The sequence below is a fragment of the Hordeum vulgare genome, chromosome 4H, assembly GCF_904849725.1.
Source record: "Hordeum vulgare subsp. vulgare chromosome 4H, MorexV3_pseudomolecules_assembly, whole genome shotgun sequence".
Lineage (NCBI taxonomy): Eukaryota > Viridiplantae > Streptophyta > Magnoliopsida > Poales > Poaceae > Hordeum > Hordeum vulgare.
In genome coordinates this window covers 367,186,715-367,209,230 of record NC_058521.1, presented here as the reverse complement: position 1 = coordinate 367,209,230, position 22,516 = coordinate 367,186,715, and positions in this window count along the sequence as shown.

The following is a 22,516-nucleotide window of genomic DNA, read 5'->3' as shown; positions in this document are numbered from 1 at the left end:
AACAGGCAATTCAGGCATAGTAGCAGGTTCTACTTCAATAGTATCAACAGTTTCAGAAGTATCATCACGTCTAGCAGCAACCCTAGCAATTTGTGCATCAAGGAATGCACCTAGTGGCAAAGCAGTATCAGGCATAGTATCAAGCATAGCATCATCAGGCATAGTATCAAGCATAGCATCATCAGGCATAGTATCAAGCATAGCATCATCGTAAGCATCATGGGCAGCAGAAGTAGCATCATCAAGCACACGTGACATATCAAGATTTCTAGCAGGAGGTGATGTCGCAAACTTACTCATAACTGAAGGTTCATCAAGTGCAGAGCTAGATGGCAGTTCCTTACTTGTCCTCATAGTGGAAGGCAAGATTTCAGTTCTTGGATCTTTCGGATTCCTCATAGTGATCAGCAGACGTCAATCCCAAGCGTCTCAGAGAATATAGTTGTGCTTCCCCGGCAACGGCGCCAGAAAATAATCTTGATAACCCACAAGTGTAGGGGATCGCAACGGTTTTCGAGGGTACAATATTCAACCCAAATTTATTGATTTGACACAAGGGGAAGCGAAAGAATATTCCAAGTACTAGGAGCTGAGTCTATCAATTTTAACCACACTTGAAAGATTGGTGTCTGCAAGCAAAGTATCAGTAGCAAAGTAGTATGATAGCAACGGTGTCAGAAACAGCATCTGTTGACGGCAGACTATTCCTAACTTGTTGTATCAATGGCGCCAGTAAATAGCACATTGATGAGTGACTATTCTTCCCTAGCAACGGCTCCAGAAAAGTCTTGCAACAAGTAACAACAAAGTAGCAAGTAACAACAGTAGTGACAGCAGTAGCAAGGAACAACAGTAGTGACATCAGTAGCAAGGAACAGCAGTAGTGACAGCTGCAGCAAGTAACAACAGTAGTGACAGCAGTAGCAGCAAAGTAACATAGCAAGGACCAGTAGTAAAAGACTTGTAGGCAGTGGATCGGTGTGGATGATTATGCCGGATGTGATTCATCATGTAACAGCTATAACACGGAGAGATAAGTAACTAGATCCCGTTCGTCAATCTAATATAGGCATGTATTCCGTATGTAGTCATACGTTCTTAGGGAAAAGAACTTGCATGAAATCTATTGTCCATCCCTCCCATGGCAGCAGGGTCCTAATGGAAACTACGGGATATTAAGGTTCTCATTTTAATAAACAACCGGACCAACGCATTAACACTTGGTGAATACATGAACTCCTCATACTATGGTCATCTCCGGGAGTGGTTCCGGCTATTGTCACTCTCGGGTTGCCGGGTCATAACACATAGTAGGTAACTACAACTTGCAATATAGGATCTAAAACACACATATATTGGCGACAACATAATAGGTTTAGATCTGAAATCATGGCACTCGGGCCCTAGTGACAAGCATTAAGCATGGCAAAGTAGTAGCAACATCAATCTCAGAACAAAGTGGATACTAGGGATCAATCCCCGTCAAAACTAACTCGATTACATGATAGATCTCATCCAACTCATCACCGTCCAGCAAGCCTACGATGTGATTACTCACGAACGGTGAAGAGAATCATAGAATTGGCGATGGAGGAAGGTTGATGATGACGATGGCGACGATTTCCCCTCTTCGGAGCCCAGAACGGACTCCACATCTGCCTTCCAGATGAAGAACAGGAGGTGGCGGCGCCTCCGTATCGTAAAACGCGATGAATCCTTCTCTCTGATTTTTTTTCCGGACGAGACGGAATAAATAGAGCTGAGTTTGGAGGCGGTGGTGCAACGTGGGCCCCACAAGCCCCCACGATGCGACCAGGGGGGGTGGCCGCGGCCAATGGGCTTGTGGCCCACTGGCACACTCCCTCCGGTGGATCTTTGCGCATGTATTTTTCATTAATTCCAGAAAAATTCTCCGTAAATTTTCAGGACATTCCGAGAACTTTTATTTCTGCACAAAAACAACACCATGGCAATTCGTCTGAAAACAGTGTTAGTCCCGGTTAGTTCCATTCAAATCATGCAAATTAGAGTCCAAACCAAGGGAAAAAGAGTTCGGAAAAGTAGATACGATGGAGACATATCATAGAACAGGTAACACAATTTAATAGTCATATTGTTGCAGCAATATTAATATGAGGTCACGCCCAGAGATCCTCTCTCGACACCCTGTGAGGAAGCAATCCCAGAGCAACTAATCCAAGTTAAGTAAATATTTTAGTTGTATAAGATCAGGGTACAACTCCAAGTCGTCCTGTAACCGTGGAAACGGCTATCCGAATAGTTAATTTCTTCCCTGCAGGGGCGCACAACATTTTCCCCATCACGGTCGATAACACTCTGGCCGGACACACTTTTCTGGGTCATGCCCGGCTTCGGAATATCGACACGTCGCAGCCCCACCTAAGCTCAACAGAGAGGCCAGCCCGCCGGACTAACTCCTAAGCACAAAGGGTTCGTGGGCCCATTTGCCCTCTGCGCTCCTGCACGATGCAAGGCCGGCCGATGTCAGTCCTAGCACCCCTTAATTACAAGCGTGATGCATCTCGGGACCACTCGGGCACGCGCCGCTCCATTGCTGACGTCGGTCTAACTCCTAAGCACAAAGGGTTCGTGGGCCCATTTGCCCTCTGCGCTCCTGCACGATGCAAGGCCGGCCCATGTCAGTCCTAGCACCCCTTAATTACAAGCGCGATGCATCTAGGGACCACTCGGGCGCGCGCCGCTCCATTACTGACGTCTGAAGAGCTTCGGCTGATATCACGACTTCGAGTACCCATATTTCTTCCCACGCAGACGGTTAGTGTGTAATAAGGCCTTCCGACCAACCCATATCAAATACCCAAATCCATTATCATTTTACTTAAGCCATCAACACATCCACGCGGAAATCCACCCGCCTAACATATATTCATCAATGATCCCAACAACATGGTCAAGTAACTGTGTGGTTGTAACATCAAGGGGAAACCAGGTATCACCCTCGTTGGATTCCGAACGATATATCCATCAAGGTGGACTTAGAGGAATCACCCTCGAGGGTCCCACACTTGAGGGGTTGCACGACAGTGACATCGTCGGGAGTGGTGAAGGAGGAATCACCCTCGATAACCACGACCGACTAGCTGCACTGCAGAGGTATCATTAGGAGTACTTCGCGAGGTGTCACCGTCGGTACCCGATTGTAGCTTTGTAGTGTCATACAACTAAGGGGGGTGTAAGTGTTGTGTCGGGTCTGGCTCGTCGATCAGGGATCGAGACTCGACAATAAAGCGGGGCAACAGGAGTAAGGGGCCAGAGGGGGTGACTGCTCCACCTATACTAAACAGATTAAAAGTGCGGTATTGAAAGTAGCAGTTCATCAAAAGTAGGCTATGCATCAGATATGGGAGCTAACTACAACAGTAGCAAAATTCTAATGCAAGCATGAGGAAGAAAGAAATGGATGAAATAGGAATGATCAAGGGGGCCTTGTTTCTCTGCGGCAAAGGGCTGGTCGTCAGGAGGGTAGATGTACCCGGCAGGAGCATCAGTCTCGGGGTCTATCGGTAAGAAGAGGGGGAAGAAACAATAAATAACAGCAATAGGAGCAATACTAAGCATGACATGACAATATGCAGGTCTAGGCACGAGCTAACGCACTGCTGTCCGTCATAGACGAGTCGGGAAAATATCGGATGATATTTCCCGGGTCTGTGGCTACTACCGGTGAGACGAAAAACGGTGGAAAAGTTCCACGTTTGCTATGCTAGGGACACGTGACAGACGAACGAATAACGTATTTGGGTTCGTCTCGTTCTGCTGATGAACTTTCATGTTGAAAATATTTTCGTCTAAGCTACGGTTTATTATATATTAATTTTAAAAGTTTTATTAATATTTAGAAATTAACAAATTTAATTATATTAGAAAATTAAATATGACATCGTTGTGATGCGAGCACGTCATCATGAGTCAACAGGGCTGACTGGTCAAATATGAACAGTGGGCCCCCATTGTCATATGCACATTCTAAAAGTTCAGATTAACTAAATATTAATCCGATTAAATAAGGGGATGGGACCCACTTGTCATACCATTTAGGTTAATTAATATTAATTAACAACTTTAATTAATTTTCCTATTTGATCTTAAACATTATTTACTAATTAAACAGAGTAATTAACTAGTCTAATTAATCCTTAATTATCTATTTTATTAATTAACTTATATAACTAAGTATTTATTTATTAATGAATTTTATTATTGTCATCATTTTTTTATACTTCACTTTGCTGATTTCCGAAGGCTATAACCATTGTTATGTAGTTCTAGTGGAGACGCTTCATATAAGTGTTTTACTCTACATCAACAGTACTACAAGGCCATGCCATTAGATGGCAAGAACAACTCGTGTAATAGGTCCATTTACAACAATGAAGTGGTTAAGATAGGAAAATATGTTTTTAAGTTATCTCTCTTAAGAGGACATAGACTTTTGTCACTTTTATAGGAATTAATCCATGCATTATTTGAGTCTGGTCCAATTGAATAAAATGAAGTTTGTTATGTCTATTCTATGTTCATATAATTTTCATCTAAATTAGGCGTGTTTTTCTCCTGTAAAAAATAGGTGGTCCAAGTAGCAGCTACATTATAAGCTAGCTACCGCTACAGTACCATTCGATGGTACTATAGCGGTAGCTTCAGCCGAGCAGCAGCAGTGTACCATGCTGAGCAGTGCCAACAAGCAGCAGGGGAGCTGTGGCAGCAACGAGTAGCAGGAACGGTGGGTGCGGTCGAGATGAGTCGAGCGCAGGCAGGGTGAGCACAAGCTCAGAGAGGGTTCCGACGCGGCGGGTAAGACGACCTTAGTTGAAGAATTCGATGAGGAAAAGGGGGGCGAGGAGCTCACTGGGAGGTCATGCAGACGGCTCTTGGACACTAGGGTGGACAAACGGCGGTGGATCGAGCGGCCGGCGGTGGAGGCGCCAACGGGAGGGGCCCGGTAGCGGAGGGCGATGCAGGAGGGAGGCAGCCGGAGCGGAGGTGTCTTCGGCCTGTGCGAGGGCCGGCGCGGGGGTCCCTGGTGGCGGCGGGGAGAGGCGGTGTGTGGCTAGCGCGGGTCTTACCCAGACAGGAGGAGGAGAGCCGGAGGAGGCGCCGGCCGTGGGGGTGATGGTGCACGGTTGAGGGGTGGCGCCGGGGAGCGAGGGGAGGTAGGGCTCGCGCGGGGTGAGGCGAGGGAGGGAAGCGAGAGCTGGCGTGGTCGGTGGTGGCTAGGCGCGACGAGGAGAGAGGGCTCTCGAGGGAGGAGGCGGCGGAGGGGAGAGGTGGTTCGGTGGTGAAGGATCAAGCGAGGGAGAGCGAGAGGATCAGGGAGAACCGAGCGAGGGCTCGCTCAATCAGGGGGCTTCGGTGGGATAGTGGGGGTTGGTTGGACAAGGAGGTGAGGGGAGGGAACGAGGGAGCCAGGCCCGGTTCCCTCTTCGTGTGTGGGTGGCGACGCAGGGGAATGGGGGTTGAGAGCGTTAGGGTTTGGGGTTAGTGGGGGGGGGGTTATACCCCCCAAGTTATGTGGGTTGGCTCGGCCATTTTGGCCTAGTTTGGGCCAACATTCTTTTTTTAATAATTCTTTTATTATTAACAGTTTTAGATTTATTTTATTTTAGTGAAATTAAACACCCAGCAACTTAAAAAATTCTAAACGACAATTTCCTAAGTAGTATTTGACACACCGAAGATTTATATTTTAACATTCAAAAACTTTTATCGCTTGACTTTAATTTTAAATTTAAATTCGAACTGTTTTGAACTAATGCGAGATCAACTATAGGAAACACGATGACGTGGCATCCTTCGCATAGGTTTACTCTGGTTTAATTAGAGTGGTTACTGTAGCAAGAGTTGAGGATGTCACAACTCTCCCATACTAATAAGAATTCTCGTCCCGAGAATTAAGAGGTAGAAGGAAAGAGCTCGTGGTATTCATCATGAAGATGATCCTCACGTTCCCAAGTGGCTTCATCTTCAGAATGATTTTACCACTTCACTTTAAGGAAATTGGTGACTTTGCGACAAGTCTGACGTTCAGCCTGATCGAGAATGCGGATCGGATGCTCTTTATAAGAGAGATCTTGTTGGAGTTGAAGCATATTATGATCCAGTACTCGGATAGGATCCTTGAAGGAGCGGCAAAGCTGAGACATATGGGAGACATCGTGAACCTAAGAAAGCTTTGTCGGTAGTTCCAATTGATAAGCTACTCTTCCATGCCTTTCAAGAACAGTGAAAGGACCAATATAGCGAGGAGCTAGTTTGCCCTTGATCCAAAAACGGTGTGCACCTCTCATTGGTGTGACACGAAGATAAGCCTTTTCGCGAGATTGATAGACCATATCTTGATGATGACGGTCATACTGACTCTTCTGACGAGACTGAGCAGCCTTTAGATTGTCATGAATAATGCGGACTTGATCTTCAGCATGTTCGATAACATCTGGACCGAAGAGTGATCAGTACTTTGAACGGTGGCTCGGGAATTTCATACGAGCCAAGTGCAAAGGATACTTCGGAGTCAAGGGTGTACAGTAGAATCAAGTTTCAGTCCTATGGAACTTTGGGTTATGGGTTCACCATGTGAGCCAAGAATAGGCAGAGCGGCGACATCTTATACGGTATTGGTAACAAGACATGTGAGAGGAAAACATGTCAGTTATGTTGGCAACAATGTCGGCACCAAGGGCGGGGGGGCGAGTAGAACCATTTTCCTACTCGCTGAAACGAGGCGGGCCAATAGGCCAAGTTCTCGTCCATCGGCGGCTACCGGAATGTTATCCACAATAGTAACAGGGTCTTACTGATAGAGTTGTATACCGAGAATTTTACCTAAGCAGGGAATTAACACTGCTTAGATAAGTTATGCCACAAGAAAGGTCAGATAGACCAATGGGAAGGAAAAATGTGTTCACACACACAAGTATTAGAGTATACCATTCCCGAGGAAAACATAGAGTATGGTATACATGATAGGTCATCCAGTACATAACTATTTTGATAAAGAGGCAAGAAGAATCATGATGTTTACCCATACCATGCGGCCTGGATAATTGATCAGGAACAATTTAGCGTTGCGCTTCCAAATGTTCCTGTTGAAATTTGAAGTACCACATCCGTGCATTCAGGGTAGCATCGACATGGCCATCAGATAAAGGTAGGACCAATTGGTACACAAAAGGATCCATGAGGAACAACTTATAAAACTTAGTCATACAATTTTCTCATGGTAGAATGGCTAACCTTACACATGGAAGAAATTATACCAATAGGTCCTTCGTCCAGGTGTGCCAGCCAAGACATCACCTACCGGGTTACATAAGACCACAGTTATAGTTATTGGAAAATGTACCAACCATCATATCTGCCCAAGATTCAGATTTGATTGGTGTCAGGATACCTCAGTCTCAGGATGCCTGAGAGGAAAAGGGGACCACCAAAAACAGATGAGATGATAATGCAAGATTCCCGGGATATGAACTACGGAAGCAAGTATTGGATCATGAGTTGGATTGTAACACACATGAACACAATGTCAAGACATTCGTGCCCTCGTGGAATTCTTACAACACAATGCAACCGAGTTCTGATTTGACAACCATCATCGAGGATATCAAGGCCCTTGTGCAAGTCTCGATTAGCTCTTTTGATGGAACATAATTTCCTTGATCAAATCAGTCAGTGGCTTGGGGTCCTAAGAGAAGTTACATGAAGTGAAGATAGCAAATCTTCAAAACATATAACACTTCGCACATGCATGAATGATTTGGGATGGTCCTAGAGGAAGCAAAACAAAACTTCCATATACTCATGGCGATAAGAACGCACATGAACTTTGGGAAAAACATTTTTGCTATCGAACACATTCTTCATGAGCTAGGCACAAAGATAATGCTTTCAAGAGTTTCATCGTCAAACAAGGAGAAAGTTGGCGGCGTAACCGATGGGCTCAGCAACAATCCTACAAGATTTCTATAGGGATGAATTTCTAAAATTTATAATATCAAGGAGATAGCATTTGTCAAGTCAAATGGTATAATGTCGTATGCTCGAGTGAACAACAACAATTAAACATTGGTCAAAGGGTGCACTCGGAAATACGGATTGAGTAGCACGACCAATGCTAAAAATAATGAGTCAATAGCCAACACACCAAGAATGAAACAATTAGTTGTTATCCTCAAGGCAATATGGTTGCCAGAAGTATTGGGATCACACATCAAGGTTCACTTGTTGGTATTCCGGTTTGAAACAACACGGGACCAAGAAATGAATGGTGATGGAGATAAGTATTACTATATCAAGAATTCTTAAGATGTGTGCAATTCTCACGACATTCATGACATAAAAAATAGTAATGATCCAAGTAGAAGACAACTTAAGCTGAATAGCAAGGAACTTAGGGGACAACACAAAACATGAACACGTTTGTGTTAGAGGGAAGGCAACAAGGATGTTGATGATAATACAATTCATCGAGGGGAAGGGATGATCTTTCTCAACATGCATTCAATTCATACCCTGCAATAGCTCATAATGTTGATGATGATCACGACACATTTCTCGAGAAGCTTCATGAAGATGTAATCATTCAGCGACATCATCAAGTAAAGTAATAAAGAAGCAAAAGGTTGTTGGAACCACAGATAAGACTGCTAGCTCAGAATCAAAATTGCCTTTCAAAACAACCAATATGATGTGGAAAGCTCGATGTGAGCTTAACGCACAGTTGGAAATGTGTTTCGGACAAGGAGGGCATAGATATCATGGTCAAGCTCTAGCATGACGATGATGATGTGGCTTAAAAGCTTGGAATGACACGATCGAGTACAAACTCGTAAGCAAAGAAGAATACTAAGATTTGTTGGATTGCCATGCGTAGTCGATTCAGCTATCGGTATCCTTGAGTGTCCAATAACTCAAAACACGAGGAAACTGGAATTAATGGAATTATCATAGTTGAGGTGGAGCTCACAAGAAGTTATGTAGATCCGTGATATCCTCGAGCTACAAGGGATATTTCTCGGAGGTCGATCAGCATTAAGGCTAGGACCGATGTATTGATCTAAGGAAGACAAGTACTTTAACTCGTCTAAGAATGAAATCAAGGTAGGACAACATGGTCGGAACCACAATTACAAAGGACAAGAGCACATATACCGGATTAAACCACATAATGAATGATTATAAATACGAGAAGTTTCTATGGTAGGATCAACGTCGTTTCCATGGGCATGAACACAAAGTTCAAGGTCGACTCCCAGTTCATGAATGCATCACCTTCCATTTACTCCTCGCCTTTGATGAGGTTGTAGCTTGGAAAGATCACCTTGCAAAACACCAGAAGAGCAAGACTCATGAAAACTCTTGGGATATCAAAGATGTAGGAAGGCATAGGTTCAAACCATCGAGGAATCCTAGGAACCTATACCACAAACATCAAGAGTAGTCAACACATGCTTGACAACAGAGCATGGACAACAAAAGCATAGGATACAACTTATCAAAGGGAGAAGACACAGTTTACCAATGGAATTATGTACCAGGGGAACAATATCTCAAGAATTGTTTTTGAATGTAAAGGATGCCATCGGATATTAACCCAGCAATGAGCCTGGCAGCCCACAAAGGACCTGATGTGAGTATCGGTACTCAATCAGAGGAAGATAGGATGCAATGCATCGGGTTATAGAACATCTGAAAACTATTGATACTTAATTACCAAAGGAATTAAGATTTCCTTGTTGGTGTATCATAAACAGATGCTCTGGTCAAATACCAGTAAGTTGAATGAACTTAGATGGACAACCAACCAAAGTTGAATTGTCGAGAACCAGCTCTGTCTGGAAGGACGTCTGAGCCGGAAGATAATTTATGAGTCACAACAGATGATTGTGTGAATTCACACCAAGGTAGAATCAATAAGATCATAGGAAAAACACAATGGACTTTAATGAATGCGGCTGGACATATGGATTTAACCATAATGCAAGCAGGTGAGAAGGTCAAGAGCAATAGGCTACTGAGGATTCCAGAACATCGAATAACACTTCGAATAACTTTCAAAACCCATGACAACTGATGATGGACGAATCCCCGATTAGATAATTCGTTGCATCTCGTAAAACAAGAGCAATTGGAGAAGAAAGTATGAACGTCATTTGTATGTCGTCAGCCATAAGGGTTGACGAAGGAAGGGAAATCGCAGAAGCGATGAGCACCAACTTTCGAGAGACCATCGGAGAATATCTTCGGAGTCTTCTAACGGATAAGGCCATCGTCTGGAATACGGGGCTCTCCGGGAGGAAATATTTACAAGAACCTAGAGTTAGCTTTAGTAAAATCTTTAACCCGAAATAGAAGAGAGAGTAGGACCCAGAGTATAGAAAAGGAGCAAAAGATGCTAATACCACCCAATTGAGATGTGGGCCCGTAAGCCACAACATCAGTGTTAGTAAAGTTTTTCAAGTACTAGACTCAACTTCGACCAAGGAGTTGGAAAGGGGGCTACCTACAGGCAGTCGACTCTGATATCAACTTGTGACACCCTCAATTTAATCATACGCTAATCATACACGCAAATGCAAACGATCAAACTCAAGGACTCACGAGAAGATATCAGAACACAACTCTAGATACAAAAAAACAATACAAGCTTCATATTACAAGCCAGGGGCCTCGAGGGCTAGAATACAGAAGCTCGACAAACACACGAGTCAACGGAAGCAACAATATCTGAGTACACACATTAAACATGATGTGCCTTAGAGAAGGCTAGCATAAAAGAAACAACGATCAAACGAGGCGAGGCCTCCTGCCTGGGAACCTCCTAACTACTCCTGGTCTTCAGCGGCCTCCATGTAGAAGACACCATCGGGGTGGCAGACGTCGGCGGCGGGATACTCCATCACCTGGGCTCCATCTTCTTGTCGCAACAACGGATCAAGGGGGCAAGGGGGAGCAAAGCAACGGTGAGTACTCATCCAAAGTACTCCTAAGACTTATATCAGAACTATCCAAAGAATGCATCATTATCAAAAAAGGGGTTTATATATGGACTAACTCCAACAATGCGAGAATAGAGCGAAGGCCTAGTCTTATCGAAGACTAGCATCTTCAGGGGTCTTGCAGCAATAGACGAGAGTAGAACAGATAGCACAATTTAATAGTCATATTGTTGCAGCAATATTAATATGAGGTCACGTCCAGAGATCCTCCCTTGACTCCTTGCGAGGAAGCAATCCCGGAGCAACTAATCCCAGTTAAGTAACAGTTGTAGTTGTATAAGATCAGGGCACAACTCCAAGTCGTCCTGTAACCGTGGAAACGGCTATCGGAATAGTTAATTTCTTCCCTGCAGGGGCGCACAACATTTTCCCCGTCACGCTCGATTACACTCTCGCCGGACACACTTTTTTGGGTCATGCCCGGCCTCGGAATATCGACACGTTGCAACCCCACCTAAGCTCAACTAAGAGGCCAGCCCGTCGGTCTAACTCCTAAGCACAAAGGGTTCATGGGGCCATTTGCCCCCTGCACTCCTACACGAGGCAAGGGTAGCCAATGTCAGTCCTAGCACCCCTTAATTACAAGCGCGATGCATCTCGGGACCACTCGGGCATGCGCCGCTCCATTGCTGACGTCTGAAGTGCTTCGGCTGATACCACGACGTCGAGTACCCATAATTTTTCCCATGCAGACAGTTAGTGTGTAATAAGGCCTTCCGACCCACCCAGATCAATTACCCAAATCCATTATCATTTTAATTAAGCCATCGACACATCCACGTGGGAATCCACCCACCTAACATATATTCATCAATGATCCCAGCAACATGGTCAACTAACTGTGTGGTTGTAAAATCAAGGGGAAACCGAGGTATCACCCTCGTTGGATTCCGAACGATGTATCCATCAAGGTGGACTTAGAGGAATTAACCTCGAGGGTCCCACACTTGAGGGGTTGCACGACACAGACATTGTCGGAAGTGGTGAAGGAGGATTCACCCTCGATAACCACGACCGACTAGCTTCACTGCACATGTATCATTAGGAGTACTTCGCGAGGTGTCACCCTCGGTACCCGATAGTAGCTCTGCAGCGTCGTACAACTAAGGGGGTGTGAGTGTTGCGGGGCAACAAGACTAAGGAGTCAGAGGGGGTGACTGATCCACCTATACTAAACAGATTAAAAGTGCGGTATTGAAAGTAGTAGTTCATCAAAAGTAGGCTATGCAACAGATATGGGAGCTAACTACAAGAGTAGAAAAATTCTAATGCTGCATTAGGAAGAAAGAAATGGGCGATATAAGAATGATCAAGGGGGGTTTGCTTGCCTTGTTGCTCTGCGGCAAAGGGTTGGTCATCAGGAGGGTAGATGTACCCGACAGCAGCATGAGTCTCATGGTCTACCGATAAGAAGAGGGGGAAGAAACAATAAATAACAGCAATAAGTGCAATACTAAGCATGACATGAGAATATGCAGGTCTAGGCATGAGCTAACGTAATCTATCCGTCATAGACAGGTCGGGAAAATATATGATGATATTTCCCGGGTCTCTGGCTACTACCGGTCTGACAAAAAACGGTGGAAAACTTCCACGTTTGCTACGCAAGGGACGCGTGACAAGCGAACGGATAATGTATCCGGGTTCGTCTCGTTTTGTTGATCAACTTTCATGTTGAAAATATTTTCATCTGAGCTATGTTTATTATATATTAATTATTAAAGTTTGGTTAATATTTAAGAATTAACAGATTTAATTATATTAGAAAATTAGGTATGACATCATGGTGATGCGAGCATGACATCATCAGTCAACAGGGTTGACTGGTCAAATATGAAGAGTGGGCCCCCGTTGTCATAGGCACATTTTAAGAGTTTAGACTAACTAAATATTAATCCGATTAAATAAGGGGATGGGACTCACTTGTTATACCGTTTAGGTTAATGAATTAACATGATTAATTAACAGCTTTAATTAATTTTCCTATTTCATCTTAAACATCATTTAATAATTAACAGAGTAATTAACTAGTCTAATTAATCCTTAATTATATATTTAATTAATAAAATAATATAATGAAGTATTTATTTTTTTATGAATTTTATTATTATCATCATTTTATTTAAACTTCACTTGGTTGATTTCCGATGGCTATAACTATTGTTATCTAGCTCTAATGGAGACACTTCATATAAGTGTTTTACTCTACATCAAGAGTACTACAAGGCCATGCCATTAGATGGCAAGAACAGCTCGTGTAATAGGTCCATTTACAGCACTGAAGTAGTTAAAACAGTAAAATATGTTTTTCAGTTATCTCTCTTAACACGACATAGACTTTTGTCTATTTTATAGGAATTAATCCATGCATTATCTAAGTCTGGTCCAATTGAATAAAATGAAGTTTGTTATGTCTATTCTCTGTTCATATAATTTTCTTCTAAATTAGGCGTGTTTTTCTCCTATAAAAATAGGTGGTCCAAGTAGCACCAACATTATAAGCTAGCTACCGCTACAATACCATTCGATGGTACTGTAGCAGTAGCTTCAGCCGAGCAGCAGCAGTGTACCATGCTGAGCAGTGAGAGCAAGCAGCAGCAGTGTACCATGCTAAGCAGTGCCAGCAAGCAGCATGGGAGTTGTGGAAGCAACGAGTAGCAGGAACGGCGGGTGCGGTCGGGAGGAGTCGAGCGCGGGCAGGGTGAGCACGAGCTCCCAGAGGGTTCCTACGCGGCGGCTAAGATGGCCTAAGTTGACGGATTCGATGGGGAAAAGGGGGCGAGGAGCTCACTGGGAGGTCATGCAGACGGCTCTTGGACACTGGGGTGGACGAACGGTGGTGGATCGAGCGGCCGGTGGTGGAGGCTCCAACGGGAGGGGCCCGGGAGCGGAGGGGTGATGCAGGAGGGAGATGGCCGGAGCGGAGGTGTCTTCGGCCTGTGCGAGGGCCGGCGCGGGGGTCCCTGGTGGCAGCAGAGAGAGGCGGTGCGGGGCTGGCACAGGGCTTGCCCTGACGCGGCGGAGGAGAGTGGAGGAGGCGCCGACCGTGGGAGTGATGGTGCGCGGTTGAGGGGTGGCGCCAGGAAGCGATGGGAGATGGGCTCGTGCTAGGTGAGGCGAGCGATGGAAGGGAGAGCCGGCGTGGTCGGCGGTGACTAGGCACAGTGGGGAGAGAGGGCTCTCGAGGGAGGAGGCGGCGGAGGGGAGAGGTGGTTCGGTGGTGGGGGATCGAGCGAGGGAGAGCGAGAGGATCATGGAGAACCGAGTGAGGGCTCGCTCAATCAGGGGGCTTCGGTGGGATAGTGGGGGTTGGTTGGACGAGGAGGTGAGGGGAGGTAACAAGGGAGCCAGGCCTGGTTCCCTCGTGGTGTGTGGGTGGCGGCACAGGGGAATGGGGGCTGGGAGCGTTAGGGTTTGGGGTTAGTAGGGGGGGGGTTGTACCCCCCAATTTAGGTGGGCTAGCTGGGCCATTTTGGCCCAGTTTGGCCCAGCATTCTTTTTTTTAATAATTATTTTATTATTAACAGTTTTAGATTTATTTTATTTTAGTGAAATTAAACACCCACCAACTTACAAATTTCTAAAAGACAATTTCCTAAGTAGTATTTGACACACCGAAGATTTCTATTTTAATTTTCGAAAACTTTTATCGCTTGACTTTAATTTTAAATTTAAATTCGAACTATTTCAAACTATCGCGAGATCAATGATAGGAAACACGGTGATGTGGCATCCTTTGCATAGGTTTACTGTGGTTTAATTACAGAGGTTACTGTAGCAACAGTTGAGGATGTCACAGCCACCCCCTCAACCCTCACCTGAACGGCGGGAGCACGAGGAGTACATTCATGTGCTCACCTCCCCTCGCCATCGATGGTGTTGACACCGGTGAGCTCCTCCTCCTTCTGTCGCAAGGTTGAAGACGAACCATGACACGATGGACCCACCTATTGACGTCAGTCTCTCTCTCTCTCCCTCTTGCACTCACTGGCCACTCGACCCCGTGTGTCAGGTTCAAACCTTATGGCGCGCGCGCTTGGGCTGGTTAGATAGCTGGCTGCTTGGCTGGCTGGGCCGGCCCAGCTGCTAGCCGCGTCTGGCCCAGGGTATTAGGCCCCTTTTCCTTTTTCTATTTTTCTGGCTTTTGCAAAAATTCCACAGGAAGAAATATTTCCCCAAACCTAATTATTTTTCCACCATAAATCTTGTAAAAATATGTAGAATTTAATAATATAGTTTGTGTAATTTTTATAAAAACTTTTATAGAGAATTTTATTTTAAAAACCAAGTTTTGAGTATATTTAGCGTGTCTTAAAATAGATTCAAAAACCTTATTCACACCAAAACCAAGAACTAATATTTTCAGATGTAAAGTTAGTAATTTACAAAGTAGGTTAACATTTTAGGAGTGAGCTTTTTTGTCTATTTTTGTTATAGTTCTTATTATTGCCATTACTATCGCGACGATAAATCACATGGTTGACGAAGGAGTTGGACCCGAAGACTTCAAAAACCTTGGAGACTTTACTGACCAAGGCAAGCAGCCCTTGACCATGCCAAAAAAACTTCTACCTGCATGTCATATGATGCCTAGTTATGCATACATACCTGGTGTATCAGAGACCCCTTTTGTTGGGTTGTCCCCGAAGAACAATTTGTTGAAACTTGTATTTGGGTATGACCCTACCATCTATGAGGGTTGTGCATGTGGGGTGTAGATAGTTGTTGGTAGTTGCTACGCAGGGAGGGGATGGGTATTATCGATAATAATAATGAAGAGTGTGATACAATGGCTTTTTTGAAAAAACTTTGGGTGCCACTAATTCCCGAGGGTGATGGTGTGAGATGGATGACCATTTGAGAAAGAAGTGGTGTACAAAGAAAGATTTTGTGTATGTGGTTTTGTAAATGGGATTAGGTTTAAGATGTGTCGACCGTCCCAACCTTACATGTGCGACCACGACACCCCTTATGTGACGGGGCTTTGTTGATTACTTTGGTCGATGCTAGCAGAGAGCCCGCATTACTAGCGAACGAAGTGACGTGTTCACTCTTGGGACGGGGTCGTGCAAGGAAGGGCGACTATCCTTTTTTTACATGTTCCGCGCACACCGTTGATCCCTGCATGGATGATACGATCTAGAGCGAGGCTCGTAAGATGTACATCATGTGGGCTGTGTACCAAACGAGTGGACTCTTTGTTTAGTGTCGCTATGGGAAAGGCATTGTTCGGGTGCTTACCTCGGGTATGTTATATACTGCGAGTCGTGGATGACACAGAAGTTCTTAGAGTCTCGTGGGTATAGCGCGCAACCTCTGCAGAATGTAAAATTATTCGAATAGCCGTGTCCATGGTCAAGGACAGTTGGGTAATCCCGCTTAAACTACGTCTAGTCGTTTCCACATAAACCAAGTGTGTGTGTGGGGGGAGGGGGTTAAAATGAGCAAAGATGGTGACATGGGGAGACATGATGATCAACCTTAGTCAGGAGGCTTTGCATGATGGGTGGACATCGGATGTCCGACCCTTAGTTGATATTGATATCGGTAACCTGTTCATCGTGTCACCACCATGCTTTCGGTGCTTGCCGCCCAAAGGTTTGATCATGTTGATGCACTAGGAAAAACCAGCTTTCCGCAAGAAACCAACATGCTAGTATTATGTCACATCTCATTATGTCTTGTTCCATATCATGGGTTGCTTGCGAGTATATTCAAAGTCCTCATTGGTTTCCACTGGTTATTTAATTGGCCAGACATGGAGGAACCAGAGTTCGGAGAAGAGTTCGTCGGGGATGGACATGTGATCTAGGACGCTTCCCAGTCAGAATGCGTGTAGGTTAAGGCAGATGGCATGGGTTCAAGATATCCTCCGAGTTATTCGCATTCAGTAGTATGTTGGGGTGTCGGCCTTCGAGGCCGTATTTATGTAATGACTCAGCCTTAATGTCCCTATTTGTATTCACACGTTATGTATGGATGTAAGACTATTGTTATTCCATATCTGTGTGTTCAGTGAGCACTGACCCCTGGGATCACTGTACACGTTCATTCGGCAATCTCGACCTACAAGTCGGGATCCCCATAGAGCTGGTATCAGAGCCATCCTGACCATAGGACGCATTAGGTAGCATGGACGTTAGATGGGACGAAAGTATATCTAGCCTTTACACTTAGGATTTTATACATCCCTCACATCTTCCCCTATACCATTCAAACCCCTTTTCTTTTACTCACACCTCTCCCTAAACCTTGTAGATGGCCGTCGTACCCAAGAACCTCCTAGAGTACGGCTTTCCCCTACTCCTGGATGGCAGCTTGGAGAAGTGTCGAGTACGTCGATCACCGGTTTTCCTATACCGTGAGCATTGGGTCAATGCCACCACGGAGGAATACCATGTTGATGTGGTCGTCAAGGCAAATGACTCTCCAACTAGTTGGTTCTTTGAAGGGCCACAGATGGAGACACTGGCTTTAGTAGTTAAGACAGTGGCGCGGAAGGTGATCATCCACCTTCGTGACATCCTCCTTGAGATGGCCAATGAACCGGCAACCCGTGACTTGACTTTTGTGAAGGACAAGGTTGGTGGGAGTTGGACGTTGACCCCATCCCTAAAAGAAGGAATGCCGCTCAGCCACTCCACCAACAGTCTTCAGCCACTCCGCCAACAACCTGATCAAGAGTTCAGGGAAGCTCCGCCAGGAACTTCACCATGTCCGCGAGCTACTTCGTCAAGCGAAGTTAGGCAAGATCAAGAAGGATGGAGCACCCAAGGGATGACCTGCTATCTCATACATAGGAGGAATGCCTCCGCAGAAGATCACCCCCATTCGGAGTCCTCGCATGAGTGCCAAGGAGTATCGAGACCTCTTCACCGCTCCCCTGACGAAGCATCGTCGGGATGGACCTCACCATTCCCCCACACACTCGACAGGAGATGATGCCCGCGCAGATGATTACCATGAGGAAGACCTAGAGGAGCGTGAGTACGAGACCGAGCACTCCACTACTTAAGTCCAAGAACTCCTAGGGTAGGGCAATCTAGGAACCCCTCATGCGAAGTCGAGTCCGTGTAATGGTTCTGATGAAACCAAGTGTGCTTGTTTGTTGCTTTTCTGTTTGTGTCTTGATGCAAGTCACACTTTTTCCTTAGGCAGCATGTAAATGGCTACATCGCTTATCTTGCTTATTGGATTGTGTGATGTGTTTTCGACCCTTTTGCTTGACACACTTGCACCATACCAACCCCTCCCTTATTTAGGCACGTTTTCCTTTTGTGATGTTCGTTCGTCTATTCCAGTTGTTGACATGGCTGCTCCAAACAGGATGGTGTCTGCTACCTGCGCCAGTACCTTTGACCACCCCAGCACTTGCGACTCTAGCCAGCAGCGAGGAGCCGGTGGGTCTAGTCAAGCTGGAGCTCACCAGGAGCAGCCCAAGGCGACATTCCCCCGCCATCGCCTCCTCCGAAGAACCTGACCATGGCTCTGTTCCTTCAAGCTCTCCAAGTGGAACGCCAAGCCAATAATGTCGCTATCCCGCGGATGGCTTAGGTCCTGGTGAACAACCCGCAACAGAGCTGGAATGGCAATGGTCGCTCCACTCTGTCAGAATTCATGAGGACTTCGCCCCCGATTTTCACTTAGACAACAGAGCCTTTGGATGCCAATGACTGGATCCGCACCACCGAGTACCTCCTCGCATTAGTCAACTCCACTGATGACCGTGAGAAGGTTTTGTATGCCTCTCACTGTCTCGAAGGTACCACCAGGGCTTGGAGGGACGGATGCAAGGTCATGCAAGGGGAGTGTGTTGTCACCTGGGCTGCGTTTAAGGAAGGATTCTGTACTGCCCACATTCTATCTAGGATAATGGCTATCAAGAAGCACGAGTTTCGCAGGCTGAAGCAAGGAAGTGGCTCAGTTAAGGAGAACCTGCACAAATTCAATCTCTTATCGAGGTATGCACCTGATGATGTCAGCAATGAGGCCGCTAAAATAGAATGCTTCAGGGAAGGGCTTCAGCATTCGCTGCAATACCAACTTGTTATTTGTGACAACCGAACCTTCTGCAATCTGTTGAGTAAGGCCCTCGTGTTTGAAGATAAGCGTCGTACCATGGAGGACATGCACAAGCATAAACTTATCAACAACGGTGGTTCCAGCAACCACAAGACTCGCTCATGGCAATCAGCCCCGGCAAGGCCACACTATCAGCCTCAACACCCTAGGACTCCTGCACCTCGACCGAGCTATCAGCCTCAGCCGTATGCCAACTCCAAGCCGGCATACAACCCTCTCGGCAACAACAATGGCATCAGGCCCAACAACTTCGAGTAGTTCACCTGCTTTGGGTGTGGTCAGCCTAGACACCTCTCACGGCAGTGCCCCAACAAGAAGCCCGATGCATCGTGCCCCAATGCGCCAAATCAAGGACAAGGTTGTGGAGCACCAACCATGAACCAAGCTCCCGGCACCCTCCTTACAACAGCAAGGTTTGGGTGAATCACGTCACCGCAGAGGAATCCCAGGAGGACCCGGATTGCATACTGGGTACGTTCCTTGTCAACACAACTCTAGCAACAATATTGTTTGATTGTGGTGCATCACATTCTTTTTTCACCCAAAAGTTTGCGATGGAAAGCGGCTTAAAGCCTACATTCCTAAATAGTCATATGTTGGTACAAACCCTAGGTGCAGTATTGAGGACCAATATAGGATGTAGAGGAGTTGGGATCAACATCAACGGGGTAGACGTCATAGCAGATCTCATCGTCCTTAAGCCGCAAGGATTGGATGTGATCCTTGGTATGGATTGGTTAGCCAAGCACGAAAGCATGTTGGCATGTGCCAAGAGGACTATTACTATGATCAGCGACCAAGGAGTAGAGGTCAAGTATGTTCCCAAACCAGCCTCCACTCAAGCTCCTCAGGTTAATTTCCTTTTGGGAACTAAGTTGGACCAAGTGCTAGTGGTATGTGAGTACCCGGGTGTCTTTCCTGACGAACTTCCTGGATGCCTCCCGAATGCGACATCGAGTTCATTATTGAACTAATGCCTAGATCAAGACCCAGCTATAAGAATCCATATAGGATGGGGTCTGAGGAATTGGCAGAGTTCAAGAAAAAATTGGCCGAGCAGCTCAGGAAAAGTTTTATTCGCCCTAGTGCCTCTCCATGGGGATCACCTGTTCTATTCCTGTCCAAGAAAGACGGGACTATCAGACTCTGTGTTGACTATCGTTCCCTCAAGGAGATCATCATAAAGAACAAATACCTACTCCCCAAGATTGAAGACCTATTAAATCAGTTGAATGGTGCCAAGGTATTCTCCAAGATCGACCTCAGGTCTGGGTACTACCAGCTAAAGATTCGGCCCGAAGACATTCCAAAGACGACATTTGTAACTAGATACGACCTTTATGAGTGCATGGTCATGTCGTTTTGGTTAACCAATGCCTCAACCTACTTCATGTACCTCATGAACAAGGTCTTCATGGAGTATCTAGACAAGTTTGTCGTCATCTTCTCCAAGTCGAAATAATAGCATGAGTAACACTTGAGGATGGTGTTAGAAAAACTTTGAGAGCACCAATTTTATGCCAAGTTCGGCAAATGCGAGTTCTGGCTGCATGAAGTTGGATTTTTTGGGTCATGTCATGACGGCAAACGGGTTGGCAGTCAATCCCACCAAAATTACATCGGTAACAAAGTGGAGATCACCAACCAATGTAAAGGAAGTTAGCGGCTTCCTCGGACTCGCGGGATACAACTGCGAGTTCGTTGAAGGATTCTCTAGCATTGCCCGACCTATGACTCAACTCTTGAAGAAGGGCAAAAAGTTCGAGTGGACGCCAAAGTGCGAAGAAATCTTCGAGGAGCTCAAGAAAAGGTTGACGAAAACCCCAATTCTGGCAACTCCTGCTATTCACAAAGAGTTTGTGATATACTGCTATGCATCAAGGACCGGGCTCGGTGGTGTCTTGATGCAAGAAGGCAGGGTCGTGGCATACCTATCTTGATAGCTATGTCCCCATGAGGAGAACTACACCACCGACGATCTTGAGCTGGGAGAAGTGGTTCATGCCTTGAAAACATGGTGGCATTACCTTCTGGGGAAGCAATGTGAGATATACACCGACCACAAGAGTTTGAAGTATATCTTCACTCAAAAGGAATTGAATATGAGGAAACAGAGATGGTTGTAATTAATAAATGATGATGACCTCACTATTCAATACCACCCTGGGAAGGTTAACGTAGTATAGAACGCCTTGAGCCAGAAGGCTTACACCTTGAATGTTGTAATCAAGGAAAGGATACCCGCCCTATATGACAAACTTGAAAGCTTAGTTACACCAGGATTCCTGGCCAACCTCGAAGCGAAGCCTATGCTGGTGGATGATATTAAGGAGGCCCAGAAGGGACACGGGAGCATCGAAGGTATCAAGAAGAAGATAAAGGATGGTAAGGCCCCAGGATTCTCGATAGCCGAGCATGGAGTCGTGTGGTTTGGGAGCCGCATTTGCGTACCCAACTAAGCTGACATCAAGAACACGATCTTGCAAGAAGCACACGACACCCCATATTGTATTCATCCTGGAGGAACCAAGATGTACCAAGACCTCAAGGTAAGGTTCTGGTGGCATGGCATGAAGAGGGAAATAGCTTCGTATGTTGCTAAGTGCGACATATGCCATAGGGTCAATGCTGAGCACCAGCAACCTGCTGGGCTGCTCCAACCTCTCACGGTGACATAATGGAAGTGGGATAGAGTCGGGATGGACTTCATCACCAGTCTTCCCCGATCAAACAAGGGACATGACTCCATTTGGGTCATTGTCGATCACGTGACCAAGGTGGCTCACTACATTCGCATCAACACCTCCTATGATGGGCACAAGCTAGCCAGTCTCTATATCGAGCGTATCGTGAGTCTGCACGGGGTTCTGAAAGAGATAGTGTCCGACCGGGGCACACAGTTAACCTCGAGATTCTGGAAGAAATCTGAAGAAGCCATGGGAACCAAGCTCTCCTTCAGCACTGCCTTTCACCCTTAGACCCGCGGACAGACGGAACGAGTAAACCAAATCGTCAAGGATATTTCCGCGCTTGTGTTTTGGGATATGGAGCCAAATGGGACAACTGTTTACCCTTCACCAAGTTCTTCTACAAGAACAATTATCAGTCCACCCTCCAGATGTCACCATTTGAGGTGTTGTATGGATGCAAGTGTCGCACTCCCCTCAACTAGTCCGAGACCGGAGAAGGGCCAATCATTTGGTCGGACATCCTCCGTGAAGCTGAAGTGCTACTCCAACTTGTGAAGGAACATCTAGAAACCACCAAGTCATGCCAGAAGCGCTACACCGATACCCACAATCATGAAATGGAGCACAACACAGGAGACTACGTATACCACCGTGTCACACCTCTCAAGGGAACAAAGTGTTTCCACGTCAAGGGGAAGATCGTAC